The sequence below is a fragment of the Danio rerio genome, chromosome 17 (assembly GCF_052040795.2).
Source record: "Danio rerio strain M-AB ecotype USA chromosome 17, GRCz13ab, whole genome shotgun sequence".
Lineage (NCBI taxonomy): Eukaryota > Metazoa > Chordata > Actinopteri > Cypriniformes > Danionidae > Danio > Danio rerio.
The window spans coordinates 23,008,064-23,034,047 of NC_141037.1; the positions used below are offsets into that span (position 1 = coordinate 23,008,064).

A 25,984-nucleotide genomic window follows, 5' to 3' on the forward strand; every position below is an offset into this window, starting at 1 on the left:
GATGGGTTTAGTTTGACATTTCAACTATATTTTGACATTTTACTTTCACAAAAGTTGTTTGAAACATTAAAAACTTTTCAATATGCTTTGTTATAAACCCCTTTGTAAATTTTATTAAGGTGACCCTTACATGTACTATATGGACTATAGTGCTCAGCATAATTGAGTACAGGTCATTTTGAAAATGAAAATTTTTATCCATTTCTCAGTAAATATAATCAATGTGTTTTGGTTCATTTTAACAAAACTGATTTATTAAACAGATATATTTATTAAAATAATATGTAGGTCAGCAAACATATAGAGAAATTGAAAGATAATACAATTAAATTCAATAAAAGTATTGCAAAAAAAAGTAACTGCATTTTTCCTTTTTTTTGCTTCTCTTGATTTTTCCTCTTTTTAAAAATTTAATTTAATATTTTCTCTAGCATATACATTTGGGTGTACTAGTTTTAGACTGTTATTGTAAGTTATATTGTTAGATAAGCTTCAGATTTGGATTCAGTACTGACTAATCTGTATTTGCACAAATATAATATTGTAAAGCTTCCTATTAAACATGAATTTAAAGGATAGATTTGTGAGGGGTGTACTTGCAAATGCTGATCACTGTATATGCTTATGATATCTGTAATCTAATTTTTGACATAAAAATGTCTAAAAAAGTATTTGACATAAAAAAAGTTGCTTCATGTATGTATCTTTAATAATAATATTATGCAATACTGCTTGCTTTATATGCATGTAAGTCCATGTCTTAGTTGCTAATACTGGTGTGCTTAGCCTTCATTAATATGTATAAAAGTGCACTACATTAGTCATGCACAATATAATGTGTTTCATCATATACAGTATGCAGAAGTGCAGCTCGGTGCTGTCTTTGATGACCTGTGACTTTCAACACTGACCCATATACAGTACTGTCATCCAGGCAGTTCCTGCCATCACTCTATCCTGAACTGTGTGAAGAGCTCACTTATCGCACACATTTACTCTAAATGCCAGCCATATCAGAGTGACAGAAAGAAGATAAAAATCACCATACCAACAAATTTGTTCTTGCATTTGCCTATCAGTAAAAGGTCTGGATAGCCGGGTTAGAGGGCCGCTCACACCACATAAAGTTTCAGTTAAATAGCTGCTGGTTGTTATTGTCCGGCCTCAGAGCGCAACCATACAGTTTTGCATTGCTGAGGCCTGCTAAACAAATGCAGTTTATATATGCAAAGTTACCGGTGCTACATACAAAACAAAATCCCCTTCATGACACCAGGAAAAACTTAGACTGAATTAAATTAACTTTCCCCTTTTAGAGCCATTTGACTACCGCTGAGAAAGTTATTGAACTGCTCCTTTCATCATTTTCAAACACAAAAGAGATGTTTATTTAGCTCTGTATACAATATTTTACAAATATAACTGAGCAAAGAAAGATGACATCTACTTTGCTTGTAAGTAAAATATGAACGCTTCATTTGGCAGGGCTTAGTAAAGCAAAAATGCACGTTGTGGTTGTGAAAGTACCAGTACTTAACACTAGGTGTCGCCCCTTCTCCTCGGCAAACAGTTCAATCCAATGTCACAAGATTATGATATCACAGACGGTAATGGCACCAATATACGCAATCTTCTTTTAGATCATTAGCTATTCTTGCGTGATCGACCGGTCCTAAATGAGGAAAGGGAATTCATTTATGAGATGGATTTCTCGTTAAGTACAAACAAAGAGCGGCCTGTGTAACTGTCCACCTGAACGCCACCTGTAACGGTCTACCGGGACTAGCTAGCTGTTGAGGAGACATTTTATAGTAATCTACACTTGGATCATAAGCTAGGATCTCTGTATCAGATATTTCGAGACGGGTTGTTTCCATATATTGCAGTTACAGCATTTATGTGCTTGAAGCTCGAAGTCACAACCAAGGTGAAATTTTTTGTTTGCATTTTTAATGAATAATGGGGTTTCTTTACTAATACGGTTTTGTTAGCATTAGCTGACTATCGTAAACATGACCCCTATGGCACTTATTTATCCTAATGCTTATATCTACCTTTTGCTAGCACATTTTAAAATTTCATCTGTCAACATATAATTACTATATGAACCAAAAGGATTGTAACGTTAACTAACTAACATTAACGCGTGTTAATAAATGCTACTAAAAGGCCTATTGCTGATTGTTAGTTCATTCACTATGTTAACAAATGAGACCTTGTAGGCATAGTTCACCCTAAACATGAAAATTCCCTCACCATTTACTTAATCTTGTGGTTGTAAACCTTTATGAATTTATTTTTTCTAATTCTAAGGAAGATATTCTGAAGAATGTATGGGGAAAAAACATTGGCATCTATAGTAGGAACAAACATTTTCTCTTAGCATTCTTCAGTTTATCTTCTTTTGTTTTCAACATGAAAGAAACTCAAACAGGTTTGGAACAAGTAGAGAATAAGTAAATGACAGATGTTTTTAGTGAGGGGGTAAACTATCCTTTTATTATGATGTTTTATCAAATGATAACAACTTATATTTTTCCTCTTGTAGAGACTTGGAGGTAAGCAGAAAGGTGTGAATGATGCTAACTGGAATAACAAATATGACAAATATTATGTAAGTCTATTTAGTCTCTTATTCTCTTTTTTTTCATTAGTAAGCCAATAATATTCAAATATTATGTAAATATTTTTATGTTTTCCATTGTTATTTTTTTTTCTTTGAATAGATTGGAATTTTATTATAAAGTGTAACCGTTGCATTTCAATGAACCTTATAATATTTAAATATTCTTTTGTCATCATCTTTCATTTGTCTATGTATATGCCAGGGTCACCTTATTGGCCTTTGATGTCACAAAATGCCTTCCTTGACCATGTAAGGTAAGAAAATTGTTTAAAGAAACTAATGCTATCAGTTAATTTAAAATTATAAACACTTCACTGGTTAAAAAGAAATGTACTGTATTGGAGAGATTGTTCATCCCAAACATGAAATTCTGTCACTGTTTACTCAACCTCAGGTCATTCCAAATCTTTATGACTGTTCACATTGATCCACAAAAAATGCTGTAGTCTCATACATGCAATTTCACTTTTTCACTGTTTTTGTTGTTAAGTACATGCTCATGCCTGCAGACTGAATGCTTAATACATGTACACATGACGTCACTGTTTTCACAGAAACACATTTTTGTTATTGACAGACATAGCACATCAATATAATTTTCCAAAATTTGCACTTTAAAATTTAGATTTTTAAGACACCCAAATGCGGATGTCTAAATGAACACAAAAAACATGTTTTTAGTTTTTAAGATAAAAAAGGGTGTTGTATAAGTGTACCCATATTTCAATCATTTTAGTGACCAGTGATTTGTTTGGATAAAAAATTCTCAAAATAGCTTTTTTTATGTTTGGAGTAGAGGTGAATAAGACTTTTTTTTGGTTAATTTTTTTGTAAACTGTCCGCTTAACAAGATGTTTTGTAGCTCCTAATGTAGTGCTTAAATGGCATTTAGTCACCAGTGAAATTGGTTTAGTGTCCAAACAAGTAATATTTAGCACAACACTGACCCAATTGGTGGAGAAACTCCAGATCAAAATGAATCAGGTGTACACTCTATATTACTGCAGAAAAAGATCTTTGTCCACCCTCCGGCGGCAGCTGGGAGTGTAATTACCACACCTGATTTATACGTGATTAACAAACGCCTATAACTTACCATTCCCACCAAAGCGTGGTAATAAGTTTCCTCTACTTTTCACCAAACAGGCTTGATATCGCAGGAGAATGAATGTACGTGACTCTGGCGGGAGCATATGGTATATTTCTCCGTCATCAATAATTCATGCGAAATGAGCAAAAATTAGTCGGCCCGGTTACTGCCGAGTTTGTTCCGCATTAATTTTGCCGACGTGTTCTAAATGGGGTCGTTAGGCTGAAAACAAAGTGCCTCTCTCAGTGTATTTAAAAGAGAGAATTGCTTCGTGAGAGTCTTGTTCACGGTCTTACACCTGCTCTCTTTGTAAATAAGAGTATTGTTTACAGCCCATGCAGGCTATGAAGTTGCGTGACTGATTATCAGATTTACTTCTAATTGAGAAATACATCACAGCCTGCCATAATAAAGGGAGAAAGATCTGCAGTGCAATCGTAGCCACACTCTTAAAGGCGAGACCAATGACTGTAAAAAATATGGACGACGCGACAGCCCCTTTTGCCATTGAACGCCTTGAGGGCAAAACGCCTGCTTGACGGGCACAAACTGTCGCAAAAGACTGCTGAAATTGGAGCCAGACATGCGCAGAAGGACTGTCTGATGGAGCCAGAGGAGGAGCCGCGATAATGAGCGGAGTCGAGCTTCCAACCAAACGCTTTATGTAAAATCAACCACGCCCCCCGAACTTCTCACTCGACTGCCGGTGTCTGCACTATAACAAACGCTCACTGATGTAAATAGAAGCACTTACATAAAAAAAAACACAATAATATACGGTTTAAAAACGGTGTGATGTAAGCTGTTAAACTTTAATAAAAGCAATACATGGTGGACTGCAGAAATAAACGATCTTTTATACACTCTAGCCTGAATATGAGCACAAATAATATATTCTCTTATTGTTATATTTGTTGTTGGTATTTGTTATCTTCATAGGGGTAGAAATAACACTTGTAAAATATGAACAATAACATATAAACAACACATACATTTTTAGAAAGGTTTTTATTTTTAATTAGCCATCAACAGAACCCAAAATATAGCCTACACACCATAACGATTTACCATGCGGGAACAATCGTGCGTTTAGAAGATAAATACAGCAAGATTACTAAATATCAACAGGATATTTACACATCCCAACCCTGCAATTTGTCAATTTGTGCAAAAAAACTTTGCACTATTAATACAACGTCTATCTGCTGTAACATCACTAGTATATTGTTTATTCATTTTCGCTTGAATTGTTTATTTATTTAATTTTTTTGCCTCCGTTTTCATTTGGTTTATTCGATGCCTTCATTATATCTGGCAACGAGGAATTTACATTCTTTTTAATGTTAGCTGGAGTGTTCAAATAAAACGCCAACAGTAAATGATGTAAATAAATAATATCTAACATTTACATCTCTATTAGGTTATATAAGATTCGATTTTAAGAACGTTATAATGATTTATAACAGCAAATTTAGTAGATCACTTAATAATATGCCAAAACTTAAAATGCAGAGACGTCCTATAAAGCAAGTTCAAATAACCTTACAGGAGATCAACGTGGAGATTATTATTTAAACACAAAGAGAATTACTGCTAACGATCTCCTGTATACCCCGTACTTAAATGGGTTTATTTTATTGTGCAGTTTTATTGTCATTTTCGTATTTATTATTATTATTATTTAATACTTGTGCAATCGATACAGGTTTATTGTTATTTATTTTGTCCTTTATTTAAATAATTGCTATGCTGTTTGCATCTTTATTCAAAGGTTAAACTCAGTGATACACTTTGCGTTCACATAGTAGCATGCGTTTGTTGTTATATCAACAAAAATGGGTGTAATAACGTTAACAAATGTGAGGGTTTTATATAATGAAGATTCAATCGCGCCAGCTCCGGGCATCAGCGCATAACCTAGTCGCGGCGTCGCGGGCTGATTCCGGCTCGCATGCGGCAGCGCCTGCTCGCTCGGCCGCCGCATCTGGCTCAATTGACTCAGGCTGGAATCGGGCAGTGAGTCCAGGCATCCGGAGTAGGTCCAGCAGAGGTAGTCAGTCTGAGGGGTAAGTCTCCGGCAGGCAAGAACTGGACCCAGTGTATTTTGCTATCTGGGTGGCTAGGCGTGTATTAGCAAACTAATAAAGCCCGAAAAAAGCTCTGACCTTAGCGAATAAACAGTGTTCCACCAGATCATGTATGTCAGAAACTGTAGTTTACTGCTGAACTCATTTTGTCATAGTAAAATATCACAGAAATCGCGTAATAACACTTCAGTCTTCTGCCGAAGCTCAGACGCCGCGCTTTGAGAAACTGTCAATCACAACTGTCAATCACGATGACACGCCCAGCATTAAATTATTGCTAAAAACAAACTGTTTACAAAAATGAGGATCTGCACCTATTTCAGCACAATAACCAGTGCCTAATCGACCAGAACTATCTTTCGGGACATTTTATTGCAAGTGTAATTAATTTTTTTATTTGGGCTCAAGTCTCCTTCATTAACACGGAGGAGGCGGGCTTTATGACTTGTACTGCAGCCAGCCCCCAGGGGGCGATCTAACGGCCGAGACCTTCACTCAAACGCAGGCTTGCGGCACACTTGGTTCAGAGCAGAACATTCTAATGTGAATAAGGTAAGAAATGACCTAGTTATCGACATACTCCTGCAGTTGATGAAGAACTGCAAACATTGTTTTTATTAGTTTTCTGAATATTACAATATTAGCCATTTTTTAATAAAAGTGAACTTATTTTATTACATCTCCACCACAGAAATTGTATCACTGTAATTGAAGTCAATTATTAGCCCTCCTTTTTCAAATATTTCCCAAATGATGTTTAACTGAGCAAGGATTTATTCACATTTCTGGTAATATTTTTTCTTCTGGAGAAAGTCTTATTTGTTTTATTTAGGCTAGAATAAAAGCAGTTTTAAATTTTTTTTAAAAACATTTTAAAATTCAAAATTATTAGCTCCATAAAGCATTGGGTTTTTGATTGTCTACAGAACAAACCATAATTTTACAATGCTTTGCCTAATTACCCCAACTAATTTAATTAATCTAGTTAAGCTTTTAAATTGCACTTTAAACTGAACACTAGTGTCTTAACAAATATCTATACAATTATTATGTACTGTCATCATGGCAAAGATAAAAGAAATCAGTTATTTGAAATTAGTTGTTAAAATGATAATTTTTAGAAATGGGTTGAAATAAACATAAATTGGGGGAAAATATACAGGGGGGGCTTCACACTTCAACTGCATATATATATATATATATATATATATTGTAAAATCATTTCTATATTTAAATAAAATGTTTGTAAATGTAATAATGTCAGAAAAACACCGTAAAGTTTAGTGTATGAATGCACAGTAAGTGCTGCTGATGATTGATATTTTTTGCTTATTTCTAGAAAAATGCCTTTAAAATGTGTAGTGCAGCTGAAATCTACAGGCCTATTGATCAAGCGCAACAAAATAAATATTTTAGTGTATATTTGATGTTTTCTTTCCATCACACTGGAAAAAAAAACACTTAACAGAAGTCCAAAATCTCAAAACTGACAGATGCATGACAAATGTGTTTTTACCTGCAGTTTCTAACCTTAAATGATCATTATAATGATGGCCAGACACACGCATATACATCTGTGTGTAATCTACACAATCCTTAGTGCTTCTACATATTGTTGGCTTAACCCCGCATGGCCCTAATCTTTCTGTGCACCGGCTGCTTCTCTAGTGGCACTTTGTCACTCACAGTCTATGAGCAAGGAAAGGCGAAAGAAAAGACCAGGAACAATAAGGTGAGAAAATGTCCCTCTCAGCCCAGGCTAGCTGAAGTGGAGCTGTGTGCGCGTGGAGAAGCTGGAGGACCATTAGACCACAGGGATTATTAGATTTTAGGGGATGTGTGACCCCTTCTGTCCTCTCCTCTGACACTCACACTCATTCATGCACACCTAACCTGCCGAGCCAAATGTAATGAATAGACTCTGACAATGTGGCAGAATTGGATGTTTGAGGATTGTGGTTCTGTGTGACACTGTGTCAGAGAAAAGGAGAGGGAGAAAGAGAGAGCAAAGGTCTAGATGTCATCTTCTGTCATGATCCCGGCATGCTTTCTGGAGAGGTTTTATTTTATTTAGGGAATATTGTGCAGCGTATTTGGGATGCGCCCGTATAAAACTTTTTAGCTGATATTAATAAAGAAACTTTTATTCTTATCTGTGATTATTGGTATTTATTGATTATTATTCTAAATAAGTAGGTGGTTTAAATAAGGGGTCACCAACATGGTGCCCATGAGCGCCAGGTTGCCTGCAATCACAAGTTGCCCGCAGCCCTGTTCTAAAAATAGCTCACCATAGCCACTTACTAGTAAGCTTTATCTCATATTTTTTGTTTATTTTTAAATCACACTTGCATTGGTGTAAATGAGAAGCCAAAACTGTGCTTAAAGACAGCAATGGATGTAATCTCTACTTTCTCTGATGTCCAACCCCTGGGCAACTTCAATAGTTAGAGTCAGCTATATGTTAAAAATTCTGTAGATTTGGTGAAAATTTCAATAAAATCTAAAAGTTGATTTATGTTACACAACTGATAATCTGTTCAAACATGGTACAACGTAGTGCATGGTTTGTCAAAAATTGTTAGTGGCTTGTGAAAATACTGTAGAAGTCATCATTCGAAACTTGCAGAGACTTATAGAAATAAAATGTTGCATATTGATATTTATCCTTACTTGTTATCCTTGTTATCATTTCCTACCTTGTTAAATCATTGTTGGCAACTATTGTGAAAATCATTAACATGATCAGTGTCTTCGCATAGACTAATATAATTAATTATTAATAATAACATATAATTAAAAGTAATTTGAGTAAATTTGAGTAAACAGTTTCAAAAAGGTTGGTAACTGTAACACACTTTTTATGTAGAATGTTTATGTAGAAACAAAAATGACTATTCAACATTTGTAAACAGAAATGTGTAAAATTGTGCATTAATTTTGACTGTTTAAAGAAATTTGAGTCCCAAACAGAAGTTTGAGAAATGCTTTTTACAGTTTTTTCATAAAACAAATGAAAGAAATTGAAATGGTTGCATATATCTTTCAACAAGTACTACTAAGTCCTATATCGGCTGGATTTTCCATGCAAACTGAACATTTGCATATACTTCGTATCGTATATTATGTTAAATAATAAACAGTATTCTAGTTTTCTGTTCTAGACACAACCAGCAGCTCAGCTTACAGTATTTCCTCCTGCTCAGCTCCGAGTAAAAGAGCCAAATGTGGAGGAGTTCATGCATTTAAGGAGAGAGTGGGGAACACAAGGTCTCATTAATTTACAAATGTGGTTAGTTAAGCTCAGTAAGATAGATGAAAAAGAGCTTAAATCATTTGCCTAGTTTTACATAGTTCGCACCCTCTGCTCATATCACTAAATAATCACTAAACCATACAAAGCAGGCAAAACTTTGACTGCTTCACTGGTGCATAGATTTCAGTCGGTGTACAGGTTTGTCATTAAACACAGGCTAAGTGAAAGGGTGTAAGCTATCAGCCCACATGTGCTGCACTGCCGCATACTTAAACACTGTTTGTGTTCACCACCAAAACTCAGTTCTTCGTTTTATTCTTGCAATAAGTTGATCTGCATAAGGTCCCCAATTTTTTTATAAAGTCTATGGAGATCCTGACACTGAACAGTGTTTTCTTAGGGGTGCGGTAGAAAAAAGGTTTGTTGATCCAATGTTTTGTAAAAAGTGAGATGAATTACAGTTGCTTAAAATGCATTTTTCCCCCAGCCGTTTCAGTCAGAAGTGTGAAGTATTTTAGGATGAGATGTGTCTAGTATTTCAGTGTTCCCTAATATCAAAGATCACAACTTGAGTTAGATATTTGTTATTTTTGATGATACAGTATGTCAACTACAGTATATACAGTATTTCCAAAAATCAAACAAAACAGGACCGCTCCAAAGCAAATGCTACAAATCTTCTTATTGCACCTTTGACATTTGGAAGATATATTAGTATTAAACATATAAAAGCTTTTGTGTGTATAATATATAAGATGCTGATATATTAAATTGGATTGTTCTGCATTTATGAATAATTTTTAGTCTTAGTAAATAATACATATGATGTTTTATGACCAGAACCATAATAAAAAGCAGATAAATATTGGAGATGTATTCTAGAGAGGAAAATTGTACTTTATCTGTGTCATCAGTCTATAACCAATATTATCAAATGCAGTACCCTATAGCATTGGGTATCAATTTAGATGCACCGAAGTCCGTTTGATTCTTAATTTCATCATTGATGCGATACAGATTTAATTCAAATGCTTTCGATGTTTCCAAAACTGAAAAAAGTGAACATCATTTTACAAATGGTATATTAAAAAAATTATTTAATTTGAACAACTTTTTAAAAATGCTAATTCCCATATATTCTGGTCCAGTCCAGAAGTACCTGAATGGAAAAGCCTCTTCAGACTTTATGCTTAGGCTTTTGAAATGGACATTAAAATTTATGTGAAATTAGCATTGTTTTGATGTTTAGACCAGCCTCTAACTTACCTAAACATCAGCAACTCTCCTTTATGTTTGGCATAGTGCTGGGCAACAGAGTAATTGTGATTGAGTGGAAATCCACAATCCTTAAAATTGTTTGCTAAAATGTTTTTTCTCAAGCTGGAAAGGTTACGTTTCTCTAGATTTGCTGAACAGAAGATTTATAGTAAAATATGGGGCCCCTTCCTTAACGTCTCTGTAAATTTTTCTTCTTCCTTTTTACATGTCATAGTCTGGCTGAGATTCTTTTTGATGGTGCTGTATTGTTTGCTAGTGTTTTGGTGCATGTTCTAGTTGGTATGGGGTAATAATTAAAGTTTGAAAAAAAAAATGCTAATGCACATATTAAATAATAAAACACAACACACCTAAGTAATCATAGCTCAAAAGGAGTGGCCGAATATTTCTCTTTAGAATAATAAAAATTGTGCACATAAGAAACGTCACATGTCTTGTTTAAACAGGATTATGTAAGATCCAACATAACTGTAATATTTACAAAATTTCAACTCAGCATGGCAAATCATATTTCTCTCTTTCTTGTCAGCTTTTCCGCTATAATGGCAAATGGTTCTAAGAACAGTCAGGTATGGTTCCAGATAAATTTCAACATGAGCCTGGTAGAGCACAATTACAGACCATTCACTGCCTGGATTTCTAGGCATGTTTAGACAACTGTGCTAACAACATGCATGTGCTCATGATATAGCCGTTTTGTTAACCGGCTGCCAGTTTCTCCATACTGTAGCTGCCATAAGTGTGCTATTTAAGTAAATATCAGTTAAAAATTAGTCCAAAATACAAAAATATAATTGTCCATTTTGCTGTTTATGTATGTACATTTGTTTTATATTTGAGAGCTCTGTTACCAGCACCACTGTGGAAAATTAAACTGTATCCATGCTGACTGGCTTAGATTGGCACTGAATGGAATGATTAACAAACAGAGCCTCACTTACAAAATCTGAAATGCTTACAAAAGGCTGCCTTTTTGTTTTAACATCAGGGTTCATCACCTGTGTTTGCCATGTTAAACTCTTCATTGTAGTATGAGACATTCAGGAATTTCAGAAATAAATGCAAAAAAAGATTGATTTATACTTCATGCATTTGAGGATCAATATTGAATCATCGACCATAGTTCATAAAATTATTGCATTAAAAATCTATTTAATGCCCAGCCCTAGTACCCAACTATCAATACTGCTTTATGCGTGACGGGTCAGGCTAGTAGTAGGCGATCCCAAATTAAAAAAGAGACCCTGTAGGTTTGCACTTACTTGCTGTTTGCGATTGTTGTTTTGGTCAAGTACTTGCCTGTATAAAGAGAGAAAGAACTTTTTCATAGTTTCTAGAACTATTGGTGGAAATGCTTTTCAGCATGTTTTAGCCTGCAGAAATTTGTGTAGTTATAAGAAAACCTTTTGGGGGAACTTAACTAGTTTATATTTTAGAGTAGGGTCTAACCCAGCACAATAGGAACTGTCAGTGACATAAGTATACAATGTCTAAAGAATGCTTGCAATGTAAAACTCTGAGACAGTTATTTTTAAAGTGTTACAAGACATTCAGAAGGCAATATATCCGCATTCACCGGTTTCTTTTGTAGGGAAATGTAGCACTGCGAATGTCAAAGGTGATTTACTCGTCCTCCTTGCTGTTTTAATCACATAACACACACCTTTCAATCACAACAAAAAAATACAGCTTCAGTCACAGTATCCTTTATCCAACAGTTGTTGATTTATGCTACATTTGATGTTGCAGTGTACTGGTTTACATCACTTCAGTGTTCCTAGTGACAGTGTGAGTGCAATAGGGAAATTTGCTTTGGGGTGGAAATTAGTTCTCAGAGGACCTGTCTGGCTAGTTCTTTCTACACATTCTTGTTGTTTGCTTGATAACATGATTCAAAAACATGGATGAAACCCAATTTCCAAAAGTTTATCCTGTCAGGCTCCCAAAACTCTGGTGTTTTGTAAATTAACATCTTTTTTAGTTATTAGAAAATAGTGTAGTGTAAATCTGAATTGTGAGGAAAATTATTCATTTCAACAAAAAGCTGCAATTTCCTTTTTCATTTATTATTATTATTATTATTATTAGTGCCAAAAATAGGCTTCCACATAAATAGACACAAATTTAGAGCAATTTAAAAATTATTGTACAACAGCAATGCTGTACAGTTGAATGTAAACAGTAGAGTACAGGACAAAAAATGTATATTTTTTATATACAAATTTTTATTTTTATTTATTTATTTTTTACAAAAAATATGTCTAATGTCTATCTAATGTGTCTGTGGGTATATACTATACCATATATATGTAACTGAGGGATGTTGTTGTGGTAGGGGTTTTAATGTGCCGATGCTAGCAGTGAGACCAGAGTGTTCAGAGTTAAATGTATTGGAACAAATGCCTTTCATTGCCATTGATCGTTTTAATTGAACAGGGTGAGAATGGGCCATTTTTCCCCAAAACCTGTGGTTAAAAGCTCTAACAAATCTTCAAGACAGGTATGATAGAAACTAAAGGGAAGAGTCACACCGAGGCAATTGCCTTTAAAAGGACCATTACTGTAAATACATGCAGATTGTTCCTCACGAGATTAATGGACATGTATCGCTCAAAACATTTAGACTGAATATTGACTCTTTCTCTCACTCAGACTCTCTCTGTCAGGTGAATGTCACTTCACCGCTGGGAAATTTAACGTTGCTTTTAACCCGTGCTGCCATGTAATTACCTTGACATTTACCCTTCATTAAATCAACTCTACAGCAGCCATTTTATTTTCCCTGTCTCTCGCCATCGAGGCAGACGCCAGTAATTATACATGCTAATAATTAGAAACAGTGGGCTGTGGAGCTATCAGTCTGAAACGCAGAGCAAATACTGTAATTTGCCATGATTCCTGACCTCCCCTGCGTCGTTCATTATTTTTGTGGCGAGTTGAAGGGCAGAAATACGATTAGAGAAGTGCACGATGAGACCGAGTGACGAGATGAACGCCTGCTACTCTTCTCATTCTGTTCATCGCTTGCATTATTACGACAACTGCCAGGGAATTGGCGCAATGGTGGATGGCGGCAGTAACGATCCACTGGGGACTCGTCAATCAAACTTCCCAATGCCACCCCGAATTGAAATTTCATCTGCATTTGAATTAGCGACATTATTCGCCAATTTACCTCAGAGTGAACATTTTTCCATTGGAGATGGAATTAAATTAGAAAACGAGTGAGTCTTTAATTTCCAGATTATTAATCACGAAATATAATTCACCTCCACATACCTTAAGGGCAAGCACATTATCCTAAGTGGCATTTTATCTCCTGACCGTGAAAGCCGATGCCCTGATGGCGAGGTGTCGTACAAATCTAGTTTTTCAGAAGCAGATGATAAAAGAATACATCTCGCTCCATCATGGAAGACATAATATTAGCGGCACTTCCTGCCTGAGAGCTTATTTGACATGAAATTGGGTGGTTTTTAACCTATAAATGCCGCGGTAAAATTACTTTTCTGTAAGTGGAGAAAAGTCAGCATAATTTGAGATTTATTCTGATAGGAAGTGGGTCATGTACAGAGACCGTTCACAGAGACTGCCTTAGCTTAAGCTGAATGAAAGCCATGAACTAGCAAAATACTTAAAAACTAGCTGATTTAGTGGCTGATTGTGCTGATACAATTAAGACTTTCTTTTTCATCCGGATGTACATTTTTGCCCTGTTCTGATGTAGTTCAGTATGTACTGTTGCTGCACTTGCTAGGAAGAAATTTAGCATTATTTCATTATTTGCATAATTTTACAATATGTACGTTTTGTTTAATTAAAATATCCAAAAACCATTAGAACATTATGTATTTTGCTGACATGATGTACTTACATTATCCTAAACTTATTTAACTATTCACTTGAAACTACACAGAAAATTGGGACACCCCTACCCCTTTAGTTGTGTTCCAATTTTCTCTGTAGCTTGAAGGTGTAGGGCTAAGGGAAAGGGCTATATAGCCCTTCAAACAGAGATTTTTCCGGATGACACTCGAAACCAAGGGGTAATAAAAATTTCCCACAATACAACATCTACTACAGCAACATGGCTGCACACTGAAGTAAGGAGATGCACAAATTAGCATTTTTGTCATTATTATGAATTTTTACAACAAAGAAATAAACAAACATATCATATCACTTGTTACATTACCCTGCTAACCATCCACACATTATCAATCAACATTATTTCTACTCTTCATTACTTTTTAGCAAGTATGTGTTTTATTGGTTGTAGTTGTTGAAGGTTGTACTGTGATGTCCACTTAAATATGCCTTCAGTTTTAGATGAATGTAAAACCTGACGTGTTTGCAAGTGCATTAGTGCAGTGGTGTCAATAAAGAATGGCATTTGAGCACAAAATCTGTTATACATATGTCTAAAAATATAGAATTATTCTTTCCTCTGTGGTGCATGCAGGCAGAGTTTGAACCGTGACACGTTTGAGGGCAACGCTGCGTCAGACTCAACCTAATGCCTACTGTAATGGTGGCTCTTAGTCAAACCTGAAGTCCTGGGGTACCACAGGGCTCCCTGTGCAGGTGTGCATGAATATTAATGTTAATACTTTTAAAGCATTACAGACTTAAATGTGACAGAGCAGCTAGCGGCTAATCACAGATAAAAGCCCATTACAACTCTAACTACTGCTCTGTCTGTGGACTGAGCCACTCGGAAGGTCAGCTTGAAATGCTTCAAATCAGAAAACACGAACGCGATACTGTCTTTAGCTCTAGGTTTTATAGACTCACATTATGAAAATGGTCTTGTTTAAAATAGTACATAAATTGTGCCTAGTTGTTGCTAGCTAATAATGGCTGTCATGCGCTAAAGCTAACCTGCATGACATGTTTCTGTTCAGAGAGTTCATTCAGTTTGACTTAAGGGCAGTTTAGAAACTGTCAAGACTGAAACAACACAATCACGTGGACATAATTTTAAAGTAGCTTAAAGGAATAGTTCACCAAAAAATTAAAATTTGCTCACCATTTACTTACCCTCAAGGTTCCTTTTTCTTTTGAACATACATTCTTTTTTAAATGTCAGAAACATGTACAGTAACCATTGACTTTCATTGTAAAAATAGTAATGGAAGTCTAATACTAATACCAAATACTATGGAAGTCAATGATTACAGGTTTCCAGCATTTTTTAAAATATCTTCTTTTGGGTTCAACATAAAAAGGAATCTCCCACATACTCAAATGAATTTTGCTTCTTGTTCAGACTACTTATTTCAACTAAGTTGAAACATTGAAGTTTTTTTGGGACAGCTTTTTTTATGTTGTATCCACTTACATTTGTAAAAACCATTAAGTTAACTTGGGTATCATGGTGGTGCAGTGGTTAGCACGATCGCCTCACAGCAAGAAGGTCGCTGGTTCGAGCTCTGGCTGGGTCAGTTGATATTTCTGTGTGGAGTTTGCATGTTCTCCCGGTGTTCGTGTGGGTTTCCTTTGGGTGCTCCAGTTTCCCTTCATAGTCTAGACGTGGTACAGGTGAATTGGGTAAGCTAAATTGGTTGTAATGTATGAGTGTGAATGAGTGTATGGGTGTTTCCCAGTAAAGGGTTGCAGCTAGAAGGGCATCCGCTGGGTAAAACATATGCTGCATAAGTTGGCAGTTCATTCCGCTGTGGCGACCCCAGATTGATAAAGGGACTAAGCTGAAAAGAAAATGAATAAATGAATAAAGTTAACTTAATTGATTTGTGTTGGGATAACATGAAAGAATTGTGTACTGTATAGTTGGTACTGATACAGTAGTATCGGTAGTATGTGTGTGGTATAAATATAATTTGGGCAAACTCTTATCTACCATGTTTTAACTGTCATGTGACCTATGATGCACTGTTAATTGGCATTAACAAATCCATTCTCATGACCGCATGGGATAGGATAACAAAATATGCATCAAACTGGTGCATCAGAATAAATGGGTTTTACTATTTTACTATTTTATTTCAGTGGTTAACACTGTCGCCTTACAGCAAGAAGGTTGCTGATTCGAGTCCCGGTGGGACCATTTGGAATTTTTTGTGTGGAGTTTGCATGTTATCCCTATGTTCACTCGGGTTTCCTCCGAGTGCTCTGGTTTCCCCCACAGTCAAAACACATGCGCTAAAAGTGAATTGAATAAATTAAATAGGCCGTAGTGTATGTGTGTGAGTGAGTATGAATGTGTGTGTGGGTGTTTTCCAGTACTGGGTTGAAAGGGCATCCACTGTGTAAAACATATGCCAGAAAAGTTGGTGGTTCGTTCCGCTGTGGTGACCTCTGAAATAGAGACTAAGCTGAAGTAAATTGATTAAATGAATGATTGAAAGAATGAATTTCTTTGTTTGACAGTATTTACTCAGAATAGGCAGAGAACAGATATGATAGTTATGATGCAAAGCAGCGAGAGATAATCTCTATTACAGTGACTTCAAGTATGGTAAGTTTCTGCATACAATAGGGTAAGTTACATTAAATGAAAGCACTACAATGTTTAGTAGTTGTTAATCTCAGATTTGCCATGTCTATTAGCCCTCCCACCTTCTCAGATTTATTGTGAAGCTCATCAGCCACCCCACAGTGTTGTTGAAAAGAGAGTTTGTCTCGAAAAGATACAGATAGTTTTTATGAATTGAGATCTCGGGTGAGTGAATGAGAGAGCTCGCCAAAGCACTGAGCTCGTGAAAAGTGTGTAAAACAGATAAACAAAGGCTTCTAGCAGAGCGAGGAGAGATGTCACACAGCATGTAGTAATGCAATCTAAAGCAAACGCTATACACTCCATCGCTAAAAAGAGATTAAGACCTCATGGGGTCAGTTGGAGAGAGACAACGCACAACAAACAGCTCTTACATCTAATGCCTCGCGACTTCAACAACAGCAGCCGAGAGAGCGCAGCACAACAATCCATCACGGCCAGGACGTGCTTGCCAACACCATAGTATGACAAATGACGGCTGGCTTGATTGAAACCTGACAAAATTACCTTTTATTTTATAATAATGTCTGGCAGCGAAGCCCGGCCCACGATAAACACAGATCCATCACCTGACTGTCACCGAGCGACTCTCTGTAATGGCTGATCAGCGAGTTTAGCCTTCGAGACTCCAAACTTACCAGCAAACTGTCAACACGAGGCCGTGCCTCCCCGACACTGACAAATACTCGCCCTGACAGGGCCACAAATCACGCGCCGAAGAGTTTTAAAACTCAATATTCACTGGCCACGCATCTGCGGCGCGCTTGTTAAAAGTGTATTACGCTGGCCTCAGCTACGAGCACACTCTTTATTATTACTGTATTGACAGCGACTATAATAAAGTTGTGTTTTGGAAAGCTCAGAAGATGGGAAAGGCAGGAATGAGGGAAGAAAGACAGGCGGAGAGGGGGTAAAAAAGCAATAGTGATAATGACAAAGGTCCCTTCTCTGGAATATGGTGAAATGGCTCATTGATTGAAAAATGTTATGGTGGAGTAAAAAAATGTGAGTGTTGTGATTGATGACTCTTTCTCTCTTTAATTCGTAGGCTCAGCCTTGAAAAACACAAGCAATAATAGGCTACATGAAATGACTTTGCCTCTTGCTCGCAACTGTACAGATGCATTGCGTTTTCAAGGTTCGGATAGGTTCTAATTCAGACTGAGCAGATTTTTGCACAGCATCAAAATCACCCTACGTTTTTTAAACATCTGTTTTGTTGTTTTTTTTTGACCGTGTCTCTCACTCTTTAGGAATTTCCATTGTTTTAGTTGTGAGATAAACTTGGAAGTATTTTATTTTATAAATATATTTTAATTTATAAACGGGTATTTTAGTATAATTTTTAACAACATTTTAAAGATTTTTTTTAAATAAAAATGTTTAATAAAATAAAAAAGTTTTCTATTTTCATTTTAGTTTAAGTTTAGTAATGTAATATATAATATATGTTTATTATTCTAATGTGTGTATACCCCTCGGGGTATAATGATATTGGGCTTGACTGTATATATTTACATATACAGTGTACAGCATAAATGAGCACACCGACTTTTAAAAATGAAAATGTTTTTTACCATTTCTTAGTTAATATATATTCTCAGTGAATATAAACAAAACATTTAGATGCATTTCAACAAAACCATTTTTTAAACGGTTAAATTAATTTAAATAAGAGTTTGGTTACCAAACATTATTAGGAATTGAAAGATAATGCATTTAAAGTAAGAAATCTAAATGTAATTTTTCTTTAAAAAAAAAAACAATTTTACACTACAAATTTTGAACTACATTTTATTTTTCATGTTTCTCTTGATATTTCCTCTGTATTCAAATTTTATTTAATATTTTCCCCTAACTTATTAATTTAGGTGTACTGTTTTTTTTTGGCCTGTGATAGCAAATTTACTGTAGTTTAGTACTGACTAATGTATGCACACAAATATGTTGTTCTATGGCATCCTATAGAAAATATACATTTAAACTATACATGTGTGCCTATTTATGCTGCGCATATGTATATAAACATAATTTTTTTGTAGTTTTATGTATTCTGTTCTAGTGTAAATGTTAATACAATTTTGACTTTTTCCATCTGTTGAGCACAAAGCAATATGTTTTGATAAATGTTTGTTTCAGTGTGAGTGTGGAGTGCTGTTCATTTGGACCCCATTGACTCTTTATTAGGACAAAATAGACAAGAAAGAAAGAAAAAAAAAAACAGGACTAAATACAGTAGGTTACACCATGGAAATGGAACAAAATGTTGCACTTGTTTAAAGAACTGTCCATTATTCATAATTCATAAATACATCAATTTGAAAACTTACGTTTATATACATTTTTGGAGACCGTAAAATACTTCCAGCGAGGTATGTTTTTATGCAGTTTTTGTTTCCGTATATCTACGAAAGGCCGCTGTGTACGCTTTCTGAGATCTCAAATTTCTTTTTCCAGTGCCATTCCTGCCTGCTGTTCTCTCGTTCCCCTCCTCTAAACCCAACCAATAGTATTTTAAAAAGCACAGATTGCCCTGCCCACTGATCCCCTTAAACCCAACCAACAAAATTAAAAAGCAATTCAGAAAAAGAAAAGGCCTCGTCTGATTTTTACCACGTTTTACCACATTTTCACCCTGTTATTTTACTTTTTTATTTTATTTTTTTTGGCTTCTGTTTTTGTCTTACCCGCTTTCTTGAACCGTTCTTCACCGGACTCTAATCCCGTCGCCGTGGTCATCTCCTCTCTGCATCTCAAGTCAATCGATGCACATGGCGTACATGTCAGATGGTAAGCGCAAAAAGGAACAGCATCATACCGCTTTGTTATAACAATTTCTCAATTAATATCTCACATTATTCTGCTAATAAGCATAACAGAAGCAAATGTGATAATCCTATTTATACCTAAAAGAGAAAAGTTTAGTCACATTAACATCTGACTATTTTTTTAAATGGTTATGTGCCTTTTTATACAGTGTATGTAAGCTTCTGGTTTCTACTGTGTGTACTTCTGGCTAGATAATTCACGATTTCCAGAAATGTATATAGGGATACGTTTTCAGCCTGTGATGAATTTATTGGTTGTTTTAGTCCTACAATGATAATCCCATGCTTGATCATAGTCTCTAATCGTAGCATAGAGATTGTCCTGGTGAAACCACGGCAGCCGCATGAGCTCTGTCACACTCCAGATACGGCCCACTAAGTGTGCTTAAGGCTCATTGTTAACATAAGGCCAAATCTGTAATATAGCATGGACAATTAAGTGCACAATTTTTGTATAAATGCAAAATCCTTCACTGTGAATAATTCAGTCAGGCCTCTCCAGCTCGTTTAATAGAATGGAGGCAGAGTGAGGAGCTCATTTGGCCGTGCAGCCGGGTTTAATTAGATTTTATGATGTATGGTATTGCTAATTCGGTGGCCCTCTGTGCGCTGTCTACGGCGGCCCTTTGCTCTCCAGCTCGCCTGTCACGGACCCATTTTTAACCGTATTGAAAAATTCAGGCTTTATTATCGCCCAGCTCACTCACTCCACCCAATCAGAGTGCAAAGTAATGAGCTACTTAACTCCCTCTCTTTCTCTGTTCCTCGGTCTCCAAAGCAAAGGAAAAAAGGGAGAAGAGCATTGGCCATCCAGTTAAGAGGTTAGTTAAAATGAAAAGAAAAGGACAAGAAGTTAATGGAAAAAGAAAAGAACGTGGCAGTAACCGACAACTGAGGAGGGAAGCTAGTAAAGAAAGTGGATGAGGTAATGAAGATGTAGGAATTAGAGCTGCATCAATTTAGATGTCCATAATAGGTTCAGATTCTCACACTCCTCATTTGATTTTATTCATTTATTCACTTTCCTTTGGCTCAGTCCATTTATTCAGCAAGGACCGCCACAGTGGAAAGAACCGCCAACTTATCCAGCATATGTTTTAAACAGCAGATGCCCTTCTACTAGGGGTGTCACGATTTATGCTTAATTTCGATTATCGAATCAAAAAATAGAATCGTCGATGCTGCCATGCCCCCATGTCACGTTAGCTTGGCTTGCCAAGTGGGAAAAAACATGCTTGTTGAAGTGCTTGTTAAACTACAGACGCAGGAGACCCGTCGACAGAACTTAAACCCTCTCCTCTTTCAATGAAGTCGCCGGTGTGGAAGTATTTTGGAATTCCAGTTAGTTATGTTGACAACGTTCGTGTTGTCGACAAAAAAAAAAACACAGTTTGCAAGCTCTGCTATGTACGTATTACAGTTGGGATGATAGACGATGGGCGCATCGTGATCCTCCGCCCTGCAAATCCGCTCTTAAATGGCATTTTAGAACGACAAGGATCCACATCTCCATTGGCGTGTAGCATTTCTGAGCAGCCCTCCTTCCTCACTACCGCTGAAAACGCACATCACGTGACCATACACACTCATTCACACACAGATACAGACACACACACATTGTCATGCGCACGAGACAGCGGGTCCAAGCAGTCAGCGGGTCAGTAGACTGCTTCCATCTTTTACTTTCACACAAGTACTTACTCATTTTAGCGAACACCTCAGATACTGTTGGCTGGTTCCTGTTGGTTGTGCGTCTTTTTTACCGACGCCATTATAACGACACAGATCACTGCCTATTCACGAGTCCCGCAGAAAAAAAGTGATTGACAGGTTGTAATTATGTGTGTAACTTACCTTTATTCATTTACTGTATGGTTTGTTTATGGGTAAAACAAAGACCATGCAAGTCAGGTTGTTTAAATTACTAATTAATTAATTATTCATAATCGAAAATCGAATCGTGACTTTAGAATCGAAAATGTAATCGAATCGAGGATTTGGAGGATCGTGACACCCTTACCTTCAACACACATACACTATGGTCAATTCACGTATAGCGAATGTCTTTGGACTGTGGGGGAAACCGGAGCACCCGGAGGAAAACCCATGCGAACACGGGGAGAACATGCAAACTTCACACAGAAATGCCAACTGACCCAGCCCAAACTTTAACCAGCGACCTTCTTTCTTTGAGGCAACAGTGCTAACCACTGAGCCACTGTCATACCTCATTTGATTTCAATTAAGAGAATAGATTTAATGCAAAAGCTGTTGATATGTTTTGTACATGCTTTATTTCAGATACATGATACAAAATCTCTCTATTTTTGGTCCATGGAATAAGTCATATAGCGGTTTTCAAAGTTTAATGCTTTTGAGAATCAATAACAAATACACCACTTATTTAAAAAAAAAAACAATATAAATATTTTTTTTTTTTGCCCAGCCCTTGCCAAAAGGTGAGCGACGTTGATGTTCCCCGATTGCCGCATTAGTGTTAATACAACTGATTCATGAGGGAACTTTCTTGAAGCCTGTAGCCATGCAGCTGCCTAATGCACTGTTCCTGCATGAGCTGCCAGCCTAATACATCTCACTCGAAGAAAGGTCACAGATTGGGGGAAACACGGCTGGGAAGTGGGGCTGCAAAGAGTCTCTGACCTCGTGCCAACACGTATATGCACAAACATTTCTGGATAAACATTCAAACTGACTTGGTCACCAGCAGCTTTATAGGTTTTCCCAGAAACTGAGAAATGGTATCATAGGGAGAATTAAAAGGAATAAATGGAAAAGTGCAGTTTGATGAGGTGGGAGAAAAAGAGAGCATGAGAGAGTGGGTTAGAAATGAGATGAATGTGGCAGAAATGAAATTAAAGGTGTAAAAATTAGATTAACGGTCAAAGGTGTCAAAACTTCAGTTAATGAAAAATATCTTTCGACTTCTCTAATTACTTGTCTCCTCGAGCAGGTAACGGCAGGTGAGATTAAATGAGATTTCAGGCTATGAACAGATTCATTGTGGAGCACTCCAGAGTTTTGTGCTTTGGAATGCTCAAAAAAGATTTATCACATATTTACTGAATACATATTTACTGTTTGTCAGTCTCAGGACACAAATGAGTGTATTCTAATTTATATGTCCATGTGTGTCTTTTACACATTTACAGTATGCACAAGTATAAAATACTTTTTTTTTCTAATTAGTAGGGCTGCACGATTCTGGCTAAAATGAGAATCACAGTTTTTTTGCTTAAAATCAAGATGACGATTTTCTTACAATTCTGCAGATAAAGATAAAATAAAGGTTAATATGAGTAGGCTATTATTATTGTTATTTCCCAAACAACAACAACAATAATAATAATAATAATAATAATAATAATAATAATAATAATAATAATAGACCTGTGTGTAGGTCTAAGGTTGGCTAAAATGCTAAATTTGGAGTAGACTTGGAATTGTGGACTTGAACAGACTTCAAATATGTCCTGGTTGTTAATTCACAGTAAAGTGATGACATCTGAATACAAGTATTCATAATTAAGTTAAATTATTTTGTTATTTTGACATATGCTTTTCATTTGTCATTGACAATATTATTAAACATTTTTTTCAATGGTAAAATGAAAAATTTGTCTTTTATCAGTCTCTCTCTTACATTGTATTCAACATTATGTAAGCTAGAGTAGATATTCTGACCCAGTAAACATTTATTTTTATGCACAACACTTTGTGTTCACTATCAAATGCTTGTCGTAATTATAACTCTAAAATGCGATATGATAATTTAAAAGATGTGATTGGTTTTGGTTTCAATTTCACTGCTAAGTGCGCTCATGTCATGGCTGCCGTCACTTTGAGGTAAAAACATACATGCAAATCATACTTCCTGCGTGGCTCCCAAATAATTGCCCTGTTCAAAAAACTAAATGTTATTTACAACTTTATTACCTGTTATTCACAGCCTATGCAGGTTCTGATCACTAAAGTAGACATCATTGGCGCTCATGTGAGTGTCCTCTTGGTAGTAAACAAACATCAGCTGAGTGCATCAGCTCATGTGTGATTTCGCGGCCACAAACGTCATTACATTAAGACAGAAATGACATTTTGGGATGAATTATACCTTATAAATACAGTATGTGACACTTTTAACACATTTGGAGGTGTCCATGTTGCTGAGCAATGTATATAAAACAATGTGAAGAATTGTGCGAGTGCCTTTATGCTTTTCTCCTGGCCTTGAAAATCATAGAAAAGCTGAATTAAGATCAGTTGGAATCAAGATCGCAATCTTTTTTCGATTAACGGTGCGGCTTTACTAATTAATCAATACATTATCAAATTAAAAAGTGTACCTTGATTTGAATTAACTAAATTATCTAAATGTAGTTGCATGAGCTAAAATAAAGTAAATATCGTTGCATTGGTTTTCTACATGGAACAAATTTATTAAATAATTCTACAATTTAACTAGTTCTTTAATTCTTTTATATAAACAGCTGTCATTAAGTTGTAGTTATAACATAATTCAAAAGTGAATTCAAATTTTCATTGTATAATATGCAGTTGATTGTATATACTATGCAGTTTCATTGATACAATTACATCCTTTTTTAAATATATGCGTTTTAAATTTATTTTTGTTTAATATTTGACATATTTTTACTGGCATTCCAGTCAAAATTGAGATTTATTTGTTTATTTATGTTTTTTGTTATTGCTACTTTTTTGCATCCCCTAGATGCAGCTACAAACCTTGGGGAAAGTCCGTTGCCTGGCTGGTACTAAGCCAATGCAAAAGCCACATTAAAACCTACCAACCTCAAAATCTAACAGTAATCCATTTACAACTAATCAAACATTTACAGAAGTGCAGCTCCAGCCAGAGAGAATGATTCATCAACCACAATCCCCATGTTCCCTTTCGCCTCACATCTCGTTACTCACACTGTATCTCAATCTGCCTATGCAAATGAGGCACGGGGCCAGAGAGAGAGAGAATGATAAACAAATATTCATCCATCCTACTGAGGAAATTAGAGGAAAAGAAGGCTAGACATAGAGATTTGGGCCAGCTTTATGTGTGTGTGTGCTCTCCATCTTTAGCGAGTGAATTATGCATGTGGCAGTCGCCTGTCAGCACCGTCGAGGTGAATTAACTGAGCACGTCGCAGCTTTTGTTATAAATCCTGCTGCCTGCTTTTGTACCCGATTCTCGAACATTCTGTATACCTGTGCGATGACGGATTAGCGCGCCGTTCAGATTAATGTCACCGCCTCGCGCCAAGTTCACTAGCTGTGTGAAGCCAGCGGGTAAGGGGGTTGCTGTCGTTTATTTTTTTTTAACCCTTCATTTTTTGAGAGACAGGCTCACCCCTTCTGTATGGTAATCCTCTGCTGGGGTCACCACGGGCTAGGCGGCTGGGACTGTTCCCCCATTACGAGACCCATTTGTATATCAGGTTGTAATTACAGCGCGCCTGCCCTCAGGCCTACATTGACCGATCTCACCTTTCAGAAATATACGATTCAAACACAATATAATTACGGCTGTATTAAATGAGTAATGAATTCACTGCTAAGCTGCTAAGTTATCTCCACAGCCGCCATTTGTAAATATACCTCTGACAATTGCTGAAATGAAATAAGCAAAGGTTTACGTCTTAAAGGCCTCCATTTTTTTCCCCTTGCAAGCCTCTTATGTGTGTGAAAACACTTTCTACGCTGTTCGCTTATCATATTAAAAGTGACTGTCTTTTATGCTATAAGTGTTTTTTCATTATTGCTCAACAATAAATGGTTAAAATCTTTTAAATCATTTTATTTTTTTCCTCAATTCCTGTATGACAGAAGAAAAATTTTTCAACAGATTTCAACAAACATAATAGTTATAATAACTCATTTCTAATAACTAATTTATTTTATCTTTGCCATGATGACAATAAATAATTTTTCACTAGATATTTTTCAAGAGAGTTCTATACAGCTTAAAGTGACATTTAAAGGCTTAACTAGATTAATTAGTTTAACTAGGCAGGTTAGGGTAATTAGGCAAGTTATTGTATAACGATGGTTTGTTCCGTAGACTATCGAAAAAAATAAAGCTCAACGGTGCTAACAATTTTGACCTTAAAATGGTTTTTAAAATGTTAAAAACTGCTTTTATTCTAGCCGAAATAAAACAAATAAGACTTTCTCCAGAAGAAAAAAATATTATCAGACATCCTGTGAAAATTTCCTTGCTCTGTTAAAAATAACTTGGGAAATATAAAAAAAAAAAAATCAAAGATGGGCTA

General features: G+C 36.0%; 1 protein-coding gene across 17 annotated transcripts in view; it reads left to right on the top strand.

Annotated features, from left to right (window-relative positions):
• ikzf5 (IKAROS family zinc finger 5) overlaps positions 1–25,984 on the top strand; it is a 260,718-nt gene that overhangs the window by 99,593 nt on the left and 135,141 nt on the right. For 9 of the 17 annotated variants that reach the window (XM_087288792.1, XM_087288802.1, XM_087288790.1 and 6 more), the window contains 2 exons: positions 2,549–2,614; positions 2,829–2,880. The exons of 5 other annotated variants lie outside the window; for them this stretch is intronic. The gene's annotated coding sequence lies outside the window, so the exon portion shown is untranslated. Of the gene's footprint in view, positions 1–1,556; positions 1,928–2,548; positions 2,615–2,828; positions 2,881–25,984 lie in introns of those variants that run through there. 3 more of the 17 variants (XM_087288804.1, XM_087288798.1, XM_087288791.1) reach the window with 2 other exon arrangements.